The following is a 12,233-nucleotide window of genomic DNA, read 5'->3' as shown; positions in this document are numbered from 1 at the left end:
ATCCCTGAGATTTGCTTTAGGTTTGTGTTGGCATTAAAACAGGAACAGTCCCAAATGCATTAAAGCAAGGCACATAGTGCCAGTATTGACTGCTTTGTTATACTGGCCAAAAGAGCTGTTGCAGCATGAACATTGATCCTAGCACTGTTTGAGCTCTGGGGCAATCCATGCAAAACATGTAACAGATTCTCTGCTCTTGATAGTTCATAGTCCAAAGGCTGAAGTTCTAGCAGTAGAAAGCAATTCAATAAACTACCATACAACACAAAAATGGAGAGGCAGGTGGTAATTAGCACTGGGAAATGCCATAGGACAGGTATGTGCTGGATTGGTGCACGTAAGGGACGCATATGAGTTGATTCTCAGAATTAAATATGAGCTAAATTTATTGGAAGATTTTTGGCTTAGTCATAACCTGAAAGTCATTGTATTAGGCTGAAATCAGAATGAGCTTCTGCTGATAGTGCTTGCACTGACTGAAAGAAGAGGATTTTGTTAATAGGGCTAAATACGTTTGTAAAAGAGCCACGTTCCAAACCTCGCTAGAATTACAATGGTCTGTATTTGGGAATCCAGATTCAGTAAATGGCAAGACAAGTAACCCATTAATAGTAGGTAGGTTGAGAGAAAAGCTGAAATATCAGTTTTAATGTGCTTTTTGAAGACAGCCATCTTGGTTGTAACTGGGATTGAACTGTGAACCTCCAAAGCTGAAAACACTAGCATCTACTGCTTGAACTAACTAACTAGATCTTGTAACTGGGAACTATAATACTCTTACTTTCAATGAATGTGTAACACACACTGAACAATGGGTTGCGCAGTCATGCCCAAGTGAAACTGCCAAAGAGGGAGGGGGTTGTGATGGCTCTTCAGCAGGAAGGGGTTAGCGTCAGTGTTGTGCCGAACTGCACTGGGACTTGCTAGTACTGATTAATTTACTTGGCCTCTATAAGCACTCCACAGAATTTTAGAAGCTTCACTGTGTGGAGCTCTTCTTTATTAAAACATTTTGGATGTTTTCTTAGACCTTGTGTCAACAGGGATTTGTGTGTGCATATGTACCTATGTCTGTTATCTATATCAATTATAAAAAAGGGTGTGTTATTTGTCATAAGAAGCCACTTCCCTATATAGAAATAGGAATAACCAGTTCCTGGAATCTTTTCTTGATTTAAGAGCGAATGGGCTATCTTCATCAAAACACTATAAAGTGTTAGTAAGAACTGCTTTGGAATAGAAGTCTACAGGTAATGCAGTGACCTGTCTTCCAGAGAAAAGACTCCTTGATTCCCAGAAGTCTGGCTCTTTGCAGAGCAGGTAGCCAATTGATTGGTGTTAAAGAGTGTTTAAAAGAATGTTTTAACCTTCAATTAGGGGGAAAAAATGGATACTCCCAGAAGAAGAAAGAATCAGAACTAGAAAAATAGTTTAGAAATTCAAGCTAGGGGTTGGTGGGGAAGGGATGGGAGGATGAAGCTCTCTCAGCACAGTGTGACTCAGACAAAATGGGTATCTATTTAATAAGATGAGTTATAATATTTCTTGTAACAACTCATTCTTATAAGATGTTAGTCTAAGACACAAGGACATGCTGAATTTCTTTTAGTATGTCTTATATGCCTTTCAGGACCTAACACCTTTTTGGCTATTCCACAACCCGGGGCGGGGGGAAGGGAGATGGGAAAAGGGTCAGAAGAGAACCAGATAAGATTCAAATTACTTCTTGTTTTGCTTCCTTTCCCCCTTCTCCTGCCAATTGTTTTTCTCTTGTCTCCTTTCTTTTGTTTTTCTCCAGAGTTAGTTATTGCAGCTGTGGTAAATTGTTTGAATTAAGGAGAACTTTAATTAAATTGTGAAAAAACTACATACTTGTGTCCTCAGTCTCCCTTTCTCTAGCAGAAGAATGGAGCATCTAATTAACTTCCCAAACAGGTTGTATTCACAGTTAACAAAACTCCAGACCAGGAGCCAAACTTTCTGTTTAGTAAGAATACAGCCTATTATCTTGACAGGACACCTGGCACAAACTCAAATTAGTTGATTAAAAAGGAACGGAAAATTGGGCAAGATCTAATTCTGTGTGTCTGCTCTACTTCTGCCGCCACTACATCAGCTGACTCACCTCTACTACTACCACTGCAATTGCTCCTACTTCTTCAACATAAAATCTCATGAGACTTGTTAAATGCTGTTAGAAGTACTTGTGATCCCTCCCTTCCTTTGTTGGACTACTGCTCTGCTTTTTACACTTTTGCATGGTATTGCTGTCAGTTCCCTAGTCTCACCTTTCTCATTTGACTCTCCTAACAGGAAAGATCTAGTGCAAGAGAATCTTAGTTCACTTCTAATTTCAAAATGGAAAAACAAAACAAACAAACAAAAAACCTCTGGGGAAAACAGCTTATCCACAGAAAACAATGTCTTTTTCCAGAGATGGTATCTTTATACCCTGATTTCATTTGCCAGATTTGTCTACAAAGGCCCACCTCCCCAATAGCCTCTGTTTGAGAATCTGAGTGGAGCTGATTACAAAGACGTTGGTTCAAATTGCCAAAACAGAAAGTGAAATTTATACTCTGCCCTTTTAGCTCACCCTCTGCCACGACACACACAGTCATTTTTTCCTAAGCAAAGATCAATTGTACACAGATAAAAGATGGCTTTTCACTATAAGCAAAACTCCAGAGACTTTTTTGTTACATTTCTCCAAACTGATAAACGAATAGACCTACAATTTTTCATGATGATTATTTCATTATGAATCTTTTCAGATAATAGCAGGAAATAACATACAGTAATGCGCTATTGAAAATTTGCGATATCTTGTATTGTCCTGTTTGATTTTTCTCATTCAAATTACTCAAAGGTCTTTGCTCACATTTAAAAAAAAATATTTTCAACTTTTTAAGTACACTTATCTTTGAGCAATAAAAATTATACAAGCAATTAGCCAAGCTCAGATGTAATGGAAGTGGGCACCGTTCTGTTTGTAGTCAATGGAGCTGTACTTACAATAGATCGGAATTTGTTTGAAAGTGTAAATGAGGATAAGTGGACACCAGTGATGCCTTTCTCACTAACAGCAGCTTCAGGCTATATTTGCAATTACTGAACACCAACAACCAAAACAGATTTTCAAAAGAGCTCAGCTCCCATGTTGCATCTATGGCCAGATAAACCCATTTGAAAATCTGGCCAGAGTTGGTGCTGAGTATTAAACCATAACTGTACTAATATGTGCAATATACTAATGTTCCAAAAAAGTGCAGACCACTGGGAGAGTGCAACTTTTGGCTTTTAATTTCTCCAACCCCTTAGTGGTCTTCAGTCTTTCCTTTTGTACTGACCTTAGCCAGCAATATGCAGCTCTTCCTGGGGACAGGAAGTATTGGCCTACATCTCAGATGGAGTGCTCCAGGACAGACCTTTATTATTCCCTTGTCTGTCTTGACGTGCCCCCAGGAGCTGTTGTGTGCTAATGAGGGATCTCTAAGAAAATCATGGGTCAGATCCTAAAGTCTGGCCTTTGTTTGGCTGGCACAGCTCTGGCAGAGTTTGGTGCAAATTTAGCTTTAATCAATCTTTGCTCTGCTAGCTCTGGGACCACTCAATACTGGGTCTGAAAGCTGTTTTGCCTTTTGCCATATGTTTGGGGTACCTAAGCTGGGGATCATAGGGATGTAGGGACACTCCAGCTACACCCTGGGGAATGCCCCTAGCATAAAAGCCTGGGGAGAGTTTGGGACATAACCACTGTAGCAGTTCTATACCACGAGAGTGGCACAAAGCTACCAGTATATAGAGGAAGATTTGACTCTGTCTGTCCTATCGATGGCTAGGTCTACACTAAGGGGGGGGGGGTGTCAACCTAAGATACTCAACTTCAGCTACGCGAATAGCTGGCTGTGAGGACGGTGGCGAGTCAACCGCTGCCGCTCCCCCGCCAACTCTGCTTCCGCCTCTCGCTGCAGTGGAGTTCCGCAGTCCACGGCAGAGCGATCGGGGATCGATTTTATCGCATCTACACTAGACACGATAAATCGATCCCCGATAGATCGATCACTACCCGCCGATCCGGCGGGTAGTGAAGACGTGCCCTTAGAGTTGTAGTATGTGCACCTCGCCCTCCCACCACCCTTATTTTAGTTTATATAGAGAGATTTAAGTAAGCATCACAATTTTTGGAATGTGTGTTCAGTCCTAAAGGGTTATGTCTTATATCTGCATTATTGGTATTCACTTTTTCTTTTGTAGTTTGTTGCCATGGAGAAGGGCAAGTCTGGTAGTATCATGATTTCTCATCTCAATTTACTATATTCTATGATTTCAAGACATCTTGTGGGGTTCTCATTTCTTTCATGTTGCAACTTTATTGTATTGACTCCTGGCGTGCATTTTGTGAGTCATAGCAGTGTTCTAGAAATCCTCTTGTTCAGTCTGAACATCTTAGCATTTTTGTCATCTTTATTCATCTTACATTTATTCCAAAAAGAAATTATAAATGTTTGTCACATTCTGTTCTGATGGGATGGCTCACTATACTATATTATTAGTAATAAAATCACTTTGCACTTCTGTAGGAAACATGGCCCCAGCTGATGATCGCAAATCATTTTAAATACATCTGTCATTTATATCTTGCAGTTCCCTGAGATGTAGGTGTTATTTCTTATCCTCATGTTACAGATGGGAAACTGAGGCCCAGAGAAATTAAGTGACTTGCCCAAATCCACCCAAAAACCTTAAGTGATAGACCCAAGACTCAAAGTTAAATCTCTTGTTTTCTTGGCCTGTTTGTCAACAACAAGATAATTCTTTTTCTGTAGCATGCTGTTTAAGATTTTTTTTTGGTATTTTCTGTGTGTTCATCAGAATCATTCTTCCCCTCTTTTTAATTCCTTTTGACTAACTTTCACTGTTTCTCCGGTTAGATTGAAAGCATTACTTGCTGAAGAGATTGAGGTTATGTCTTTAAATTTAAAGTATCTTTTAATATGATTGGCGTGTCAGAGGCTTACATGTTTTTTTTCTAATTATAAAGAAATGAGATAGCTATATGCTTCTGCTATATGCTAGTTCTGTTGAAGCGGTTATTTTCTATATTTATTTTTCTTGAAATTTGTTGTAAGGTACTCAGAGAAACATCTTATCCCACTTAGTGGATTTCTGTTTTGTTTTAGCTTTTTCATTTTTTCTCAGGAAGACATCAATTCCATTTTCTGACTAAAATGTATATTTTGATGAAGTTTCTGTCATGTTGATGATCATTTTTGTTAGTTGGTGTCTCTGAAAGAATTTTCTCCCCCACCACCCATCCTGAATAAAGATTTCTATAGAGGATGGTATGTCAATATTATCCATCTTCTTCTTCTCTTTTTTCTCTATATTAAAGCTGACTTCTTTTTAAAGTATGTATGTTTGTCTAGTTTTCTGGTCAGTGCATCTTTGGGTGCAGTATCCAAATACTGAAACTGGTGTCAAAATTGTCATATTGGATTGCTTAATAATCTGCCTCCTCCTCACCTTAGTGGAACTACTAAACCGTGAATTTTTGTTTGACTCAATCTCTTCTGATCATCCTCTTCCCTTTGTTCTTCCCTTCTCAATACCTTTCAGCACTTTTTTTTCTCTCCTCCCCCACCTTTCTATTTCTGTATTGAGGTGAGGAAGAACAGCTCCTTGGCTTGCGCCTTGTTGATGATGTCTAGAGTCGGGCAGGACACTGAGGAATCGCTACCCATGGAGCTGAAAGAAGCCAAGGAGTTGCTCTGCTCTCTGGTGTAGGGGACAGAAGCTGGGGAGTGGGCTGAGCTTTGTTGTCCAGCTGGCCAATGTGAAAGGAGCTGGGCAGCACCTTCAGCATAACTGGGAAAAGTGATGTCCAAGTTGCTTCTTTCACTCTTAGCTAGTTACAACATGAACTGGGGAGCAGAGTCCAAGCTGCTCTTTGGTTTTACCTCCCTCCTTGAATGATGGAATTCCAACTTGTTCTAAACTCTGCTTCCTCTCCCTTTCTGCCTCCTGGGAGCTGAACACATTACTCAACTGCCTTCTGTTCCACCAGTTTATATTCACGCTGGGAAAGGGGAGAAGCAGCTGTGGAGAAACTTGGGCTTTCTTCCTTGGCTCATTTGAAAGGAAGGAGTTGGAAACAGAGGAGCTATGAAGCAGGTGGAGCTCTGCTACACTGGTACACATAAAAGAAGCTGTGTCTCCAATCCAGTCAACTGGAGCAGTGCAGTGAGTGCTGAGCAACTCTGAAAATCAGGCCATTTAAGTTAGGTGTCTAAATATAGATTTAATGTCGAATTTTAGGTAACCAAATCTGAAAAAGATATACAGCAATACAATATAAATGTATAGTGACTTCACTTACTCCAGCCCATGAGTCTTCAGTCACACAAACAGTAGTCTGCATGTTCTGTTTCTACCTCTGTCCAGAGTGAAAAAAATACAGCTGCTGCATCCTATAAAAGCTGTGGATGACAGTCTTCAGAACCACAGAAAGAATCCTCTGCTGTATGTTTGGAGTCCTTTGCTGACCTTAACAAAGGTCATAAAATACCCCAGTTATGTCAATGTCCAGTGTTCAAAAAACAAACAAAACACATAGCAAAGGGAAGGAGAGCCAAATGTGTACCTGGTAGAGAGGCTGTGAATTTTCCAGGAGCAGAATGAAGTACACTCCCTCCAAGAGCGCAACAACGGTTTAGCCATTGGCTGCTACTACAGCCTTGTAATAGCCCTTGCTACTTCTGCACCCCAGCTCTTTGGTGGGGCAATGGCTGGGGGGACACATATCATTGGCTCTATTAGCTATGCCCCAACTCTTCTGTCTAGGTGCTTAGATGACCCTCATCACCATAGTATGTTAATGCCTCACAATCACTAATACGTTTAATTCTCACAACATCCCTCTGAGGTAGAGAAATCTCATTCCGATTTGGCAGGTAGGGAACTGAGGAACAGGGCCAACTAAATAACTTGCCCAGGGTCATAGAGGAAACCTATAGCTGAGATAGGAATTGAATTCTGATGTCCTGGATGCAAATCAAGTTTGCTGCAACTGAAGGGTGTGGAAGTGATTTAATCAAGAAAGTTTCAGTTCCTAACAGCCAGAAATTTTCTGTGGTGAATGGATCCACTGACTTTCCTTTTGAAGATCTAGTGTGGACTGCTTTGAGAAGGTCTCAGATGGAGTAAAAGCTGTTAAGAAAGTTGAACAGCCCTATAACCAAGTGGCTGTGCTTGACCAGCTTGTTGGGAAAACAAGGTTGTTAAGAGAGGAATGTCTCTATGCTAATTATTTAAGTGAGCAGTCTGAGCTTCAGGGTCTAAGGACAGATTCGGTTACTGGGAATGGTGAACTGTGGCCACTGGAAGCTGCAAGCAGCCATACCTGCAGACACTCAGGTAAATGAAGTGTCTCATGGTCCACCAGGGGCTTACCCTGAACAAGCCATGAACCAAGTTTGGGGAGCCCTGACCTATGCCAAGAGTTACAGCCTACCTAACCACATTTATGCTAGCTTACTCTTCATCTAATATCTTACAGGATATAGCATACTGTAGGTTTCTTGACTTACATCTGAATATAATGAAAGCAGCTAAATATTATGAAGGCAAGGCAGTGAATATAGTAAAGACCAGCTAGCCCTATGGACTTCATAGCTTTTAAAACACATTTTTAAAGAATGACTATTTAGATTAGAGAGCAAGAACCATCTTTTAAATCATGTGTCTATAGTGCCTAGCACAATGCCCTCCCCATCACCTCTGATCCCTGACTGGGGAATTTGGGCACAACAACTATACAAGTTCTAATTAATATTAATTAAAAATACCCTGATGTGTATCTGTTTCAATCTAAAATGAGTTCAGATGACTAAAATGAACTATACCAGTCTTATTTAAAAATAGTGGGCATATCAGCAGTGCATGCTAAAAGTGCATGTGCATGCTAAAAGTATTTTTTTTCTGATTTAAATGTTTCCACATATTTTTCTCCAACTGGCACCAATTCATAAAAGGGTTAAACTATCAAAATAATCTAATGAAGATACATCAGCATTTCTCGTTTGCTTCTCTTTAAATTTTAGACTCAGTTGAAACAATTCTTTTATCTTGGAGTAGAACTATTTCTCCAAATAATTAGTTCTCCTGCCAGAGAGTGTTTAAACTCTTTACTAAATTATTGACTATCTTTGCCTTTGCCACCATTTTCTCATGCAGCTTTGTGGCCTTTCATTGAACCCTTGAGTCTGAAATTTAATCTTTGTACAGTGCTTTGAAGCTCAAAAGTGCTGTTTTATGTGAGAGGTATTTATTATAATTCATTTTTTTATGTTTTCATTTCTGACTTTGAGGACAGAATCTAAGACTTACAGTTTGTAGGAATAAGACCTCACTTTTCTCTTTCAATTGGATAAAACAGGATGTATTTTTGGTCAGTTTTCAGAGTGAATAGATCATGTTTATTTTGCTGGCTTTTCACACTGTAGCCAGTGAATGTATGGATTAAGATGGAAGGATTATCCAGGGTTATGCCAACTATGGAGATACTAGATGAAGCTGAATTTAGACTTTCATTATAAGCCTTGTTTTTAATGCTATCTAACTATTGCTTGGAGCTAGTGATTTCTTTCCAAATTTGTGTGTTTAAAATAGATTAGGGTATAATTTTACAACAGATTTTCTAAAATTTCCAATTAAAGACTTTCAGATGGTAAGTAATCAGAAATTACCTTGTTTGAAAATTATATGTTGCTTCTCATGAGCTATAGGTCCATATGTTCTCAGAATATCAAATGCTCCAAATTTCACAAACATTTGCACTCAAGTATACACATACACTTACGTATAAACTAATTTCTTAGTTTCTTAGAAATTGTAATTGACAGATATATAATCCGTCTTGTTATGGACTAGATCTCCAGCAGCCACTTAGCAATTAAAGTTCTAATCATCCAACATTTTAATTACTAAACAATTAGCACTTGCAGTTTAAAATTCTAAAGCCCTGATTTTTGCAAACACATGGAGGTCAGGGAAGATTTCCACAGGCACAAATGGGAGTTGGATGCACAATTGCCACTAACTTTCAGTGGGAAATAGGTCCCTGACTGCCTTTTGTACTTTTGAAAGCTTCTCCACTTGGTTTACCTGCATTTCAGAACTACCAAGAGCCAGAGGCATCAGAATTCACTAGGCAAGCTTTGTGATTGGTCACCTAAGTCACATGCTGTTGTCTTTGTTCCCTGATTGGCTGATGTAACCTTTTATAAACGTCATCTTCTTCCTTCCAAACTAATTAAATTTCATCATGAAATGAATTGTGTTTTAAGAAATCACAGCTGTAGGTTTGAAGTTTCCTTACGGCAAATATTTTATGAACAAAATATCATCTATGGTTCCCATTGTGCAAACATAAGTCTAGGGTTTGGAGCAGCCTGAGCATTATTAAGTGTTAAAACCTATCCACTTTGAATGAAAAAAAACTAGCAGCAGGTATAGCAGAGGAGTGATAAGATAATTGTGCTTATTGAAATGGAGTATTTGTTTCACCTGTCTACCTGAGGATACTGATAGATCCAAAGGCAGTTTCATAGCACTGTACTACTAGTGGGCCACTGCACCAAAGGGACCATTTTGATTTTTTTACTGTCTTTGACCATCATTACAGTCCCAAATGTTCTCTCATATAATCTTCTCTCGGGTTATCTTTGTATAGAGATCTTGTATTTCCTGCTGAGGGCTCCTTTTGGTCAGATTTAATGTATAACGTGATTCTGATTCTAAATTAATTGGCTGTTTCTGGAGGGGCAAATCTGTATCTGGAGGGGAGAAATGACTTTACTGTCACTGAGTGAGTGTTAGCCAGTTTCACTTACTGAAGTGCTAGAGTGACTGAGAGAGCTTTGAGTTCACAGCTGCAAGACAGGTCCATGTTCATGTTGAATCCATTGTTGGTGGAGGTAATTAATGATTTCCTATGGGGGAAAAAAAAGATGTTAGTTTCATTCAGTAACTGCTTTTAAGCTACTGCTGATGAAATAATCTCTCGACTTTGATTTTGCTAACAATAGCTCTGTCGCTATCCTGCCAACTTGAAAAAAGCAACGGTCAGGTAACTGAGTCATTATCAAAAATCCTTGGATTCCTTGGCACCTTTCAGTTAGGCTTCAAACCTGGATAGTGTACAGAGAATGTGCTTGTCTCTGTGGTGGTGATCTATTTCCAAGTGCCTAGCAGAAAGAGGAACTTTTATAAGCAAGCTAGTTGAGGATCAATCCATGAAAGACAATAATGGTGTCAGTTGTTCAGGGAAGCAGTCAGAGAATGTGGTGGGGTTGATGTCTGTCCATGTCATTAATACGATTTGCCTATCCCTTGTTTTCTGGCATTTTCTATAGAGCCCTCTATTCTGGAATTAATTTCACCAATTGGTCCAACAAAATCCAAATCAATTTACCTTCAGAGCACTAAGTAAAATGATCTGTTTGTCAAGCTTTTACCCGGAGCGATGGTGATACGGTACAGCAAAATTCTGTGGCGCTGAGCTGCATTTTGGATAACCAGTTGGGATTGGGATGATATTTGGACTCTTCTTATTTTGGGTAAGCATTTGCTAATTTGAAACAAACATCAAATTATCTTGTGTGCCTCTATCTTTTAAAACCATATCTAGCTTTTCATTAAATATATGCAATTTTGATACATTCAAAATTTGGACATACCTGAAAGTCAGGCAGGTGAAATCAGATAAAATGGTGGGGCTGAGGGAAATGTCTTAAAATCTGTGAAACTTTATCTGAAATGAATTTCTTGGCTCATGCTCACTCCCTTTATCTTTTTTTAAATCTCTGGATGGAGTCTATTATTTTTAGTTTACAATGATTGACTATTATGTAATTTTAAAATTACATTTTCTCAGATATAGTTGCTATGATCGTTTATATAACTCAGAAAAATAAAACTAGTGTAGTTGTTCAAAGCTTAAGAATCCCCTGTAAATTCTGTAACTTTCAGATTATCTTTAAAATCCAGCCCACTATTTTAGGTAAATAATGTACATAATGTTATGTTAGTTCCTACACTTCCTCTATTAGCTCAAACTGTAAGTAGTATTTCCAGTGTTATTCCTTTCTGTTTTAATCTCTGCAATTAAACCTTGCTGCTACAGCAAAAGGCACCATAGAAATTAGTACAATAATATTTTTAAATGACATTGTCTGATGGTTCTGTTTTGGGGTCTCATGCATTAAAATCCCAGAGAGCTGAGTCTCTGCTGTCTGGTGGATGTTGGGATAAGAGAAATTTTAAAGCATCACTTGCCCTGGGAATTTCTGTGGCGGGCTACAGGTCACATGGTATTCCTGGGAGGATTTGGCAGAGGGAATGTGTTAACTAGCCCTTGATGTCCCTATCTATTTTATCTGAGGATTTTATACTGCTGTTCATCACCAAGTGTCTGAAGGACAGATTTTTTTTTTTAAGTATATAGGCACCTTAAGATACATATAGGCACCTACTGGGGTTTTCAGAAGCATGTAGGTACTTAAATACAATATGAATTAGGTGCCTAGGTACTCTTGAAAATCCAGCTAGTGCAGTTAAATACTTTTTTTTAAAATGACCCTGAGTGCGTCTGGCAGCCTCTGTTGCTGAGTCTCTCCATCCTGGTTACTGGATCTTTGTTCAAGGGCTATTCCCATTGGGGGAAATTCTGTGGAGGATTCTGCTCACTTGGTGTTTGGGGGGGGTCAAATATTGCCAAAATCTTAGCTCTGTGAGGGATGGGGGACTAATCTCATTTTAGTCCACTAAACCTTCCCTTATTTTATGAGTATGCAATTAGCTCTGTGATGTCAGAGGTATACGTGGTCAGAATATTTGTGTGTGAGGGTGGGTGTGTGTGGGGGTCATCCATATTGACTTTTCAATGAAAAATCAAAAACAGATTTCTTTTTTGTTGAAAATTTTCAGCAAAAGGGTGATCAGGTTTTTTTTGAGAAAATACATGAAATTTTCTGGGGAGTCCAGGCACTATTTGCACCTCGCCCCCCAAAAAGTTTAAAACATTTTTTTGTCAATAACCCATTTAGATGGATGTTATGGGGTGTACTACACTCCATGGTAGCAGTGATAGGGTAAAGGGGAGCCAGTGAGCCCAATTAACCCATTCTGTGGTACCTGGAGGGGGGAGAGGTAATTAAGGCTTTGATTCAGCT

At 39.1% G+C, this 12,233-nt stretch overlaps 1 long non-coding RNA gene across 2 annotated transcripts in view; it reads left to right on the top strand.

Annotated features, from left to right (window-relative positions):
- The first annotated feature begins 246 nt into the window (after positions 1–246).
- Positions 247–12,233, top strand: part of LOC135983910 (uncharacterized) — a 119,892-nt gene continuing 107,905 nt past the window's right edge. Inside the window, exon 1 of one of the 2 annotated variants that reach the window (XR_010601739.1) lies at positions 247–316. This is a non-coding gene — a long non-coding RNA (uncharacterized LOC135983910). The remainder of the gene's footprint in view (positions 317–12,233) is intronic. The other variant, XR_010601738.1, reaches the window with a different exon arrangement.

Source organism: Chrysemys picta, chromosome 1 (assembly GCF_011386835.1).
Source record: "Chrysemys picta bellii isolate R12L10 chromosome 1, ASM1138683v2, whole genome shotgun sequence".
NCBI classification, from domain to species: Eukaryota; Metazoa; Chordata; order Testudines; family Emydidae; genus Chrysemys; species Chrysemys picta.
Note: the sequence above shows the minus strand (reverse complement) of the source record. Positions and strands in the feature narration are given on the sequence as shown.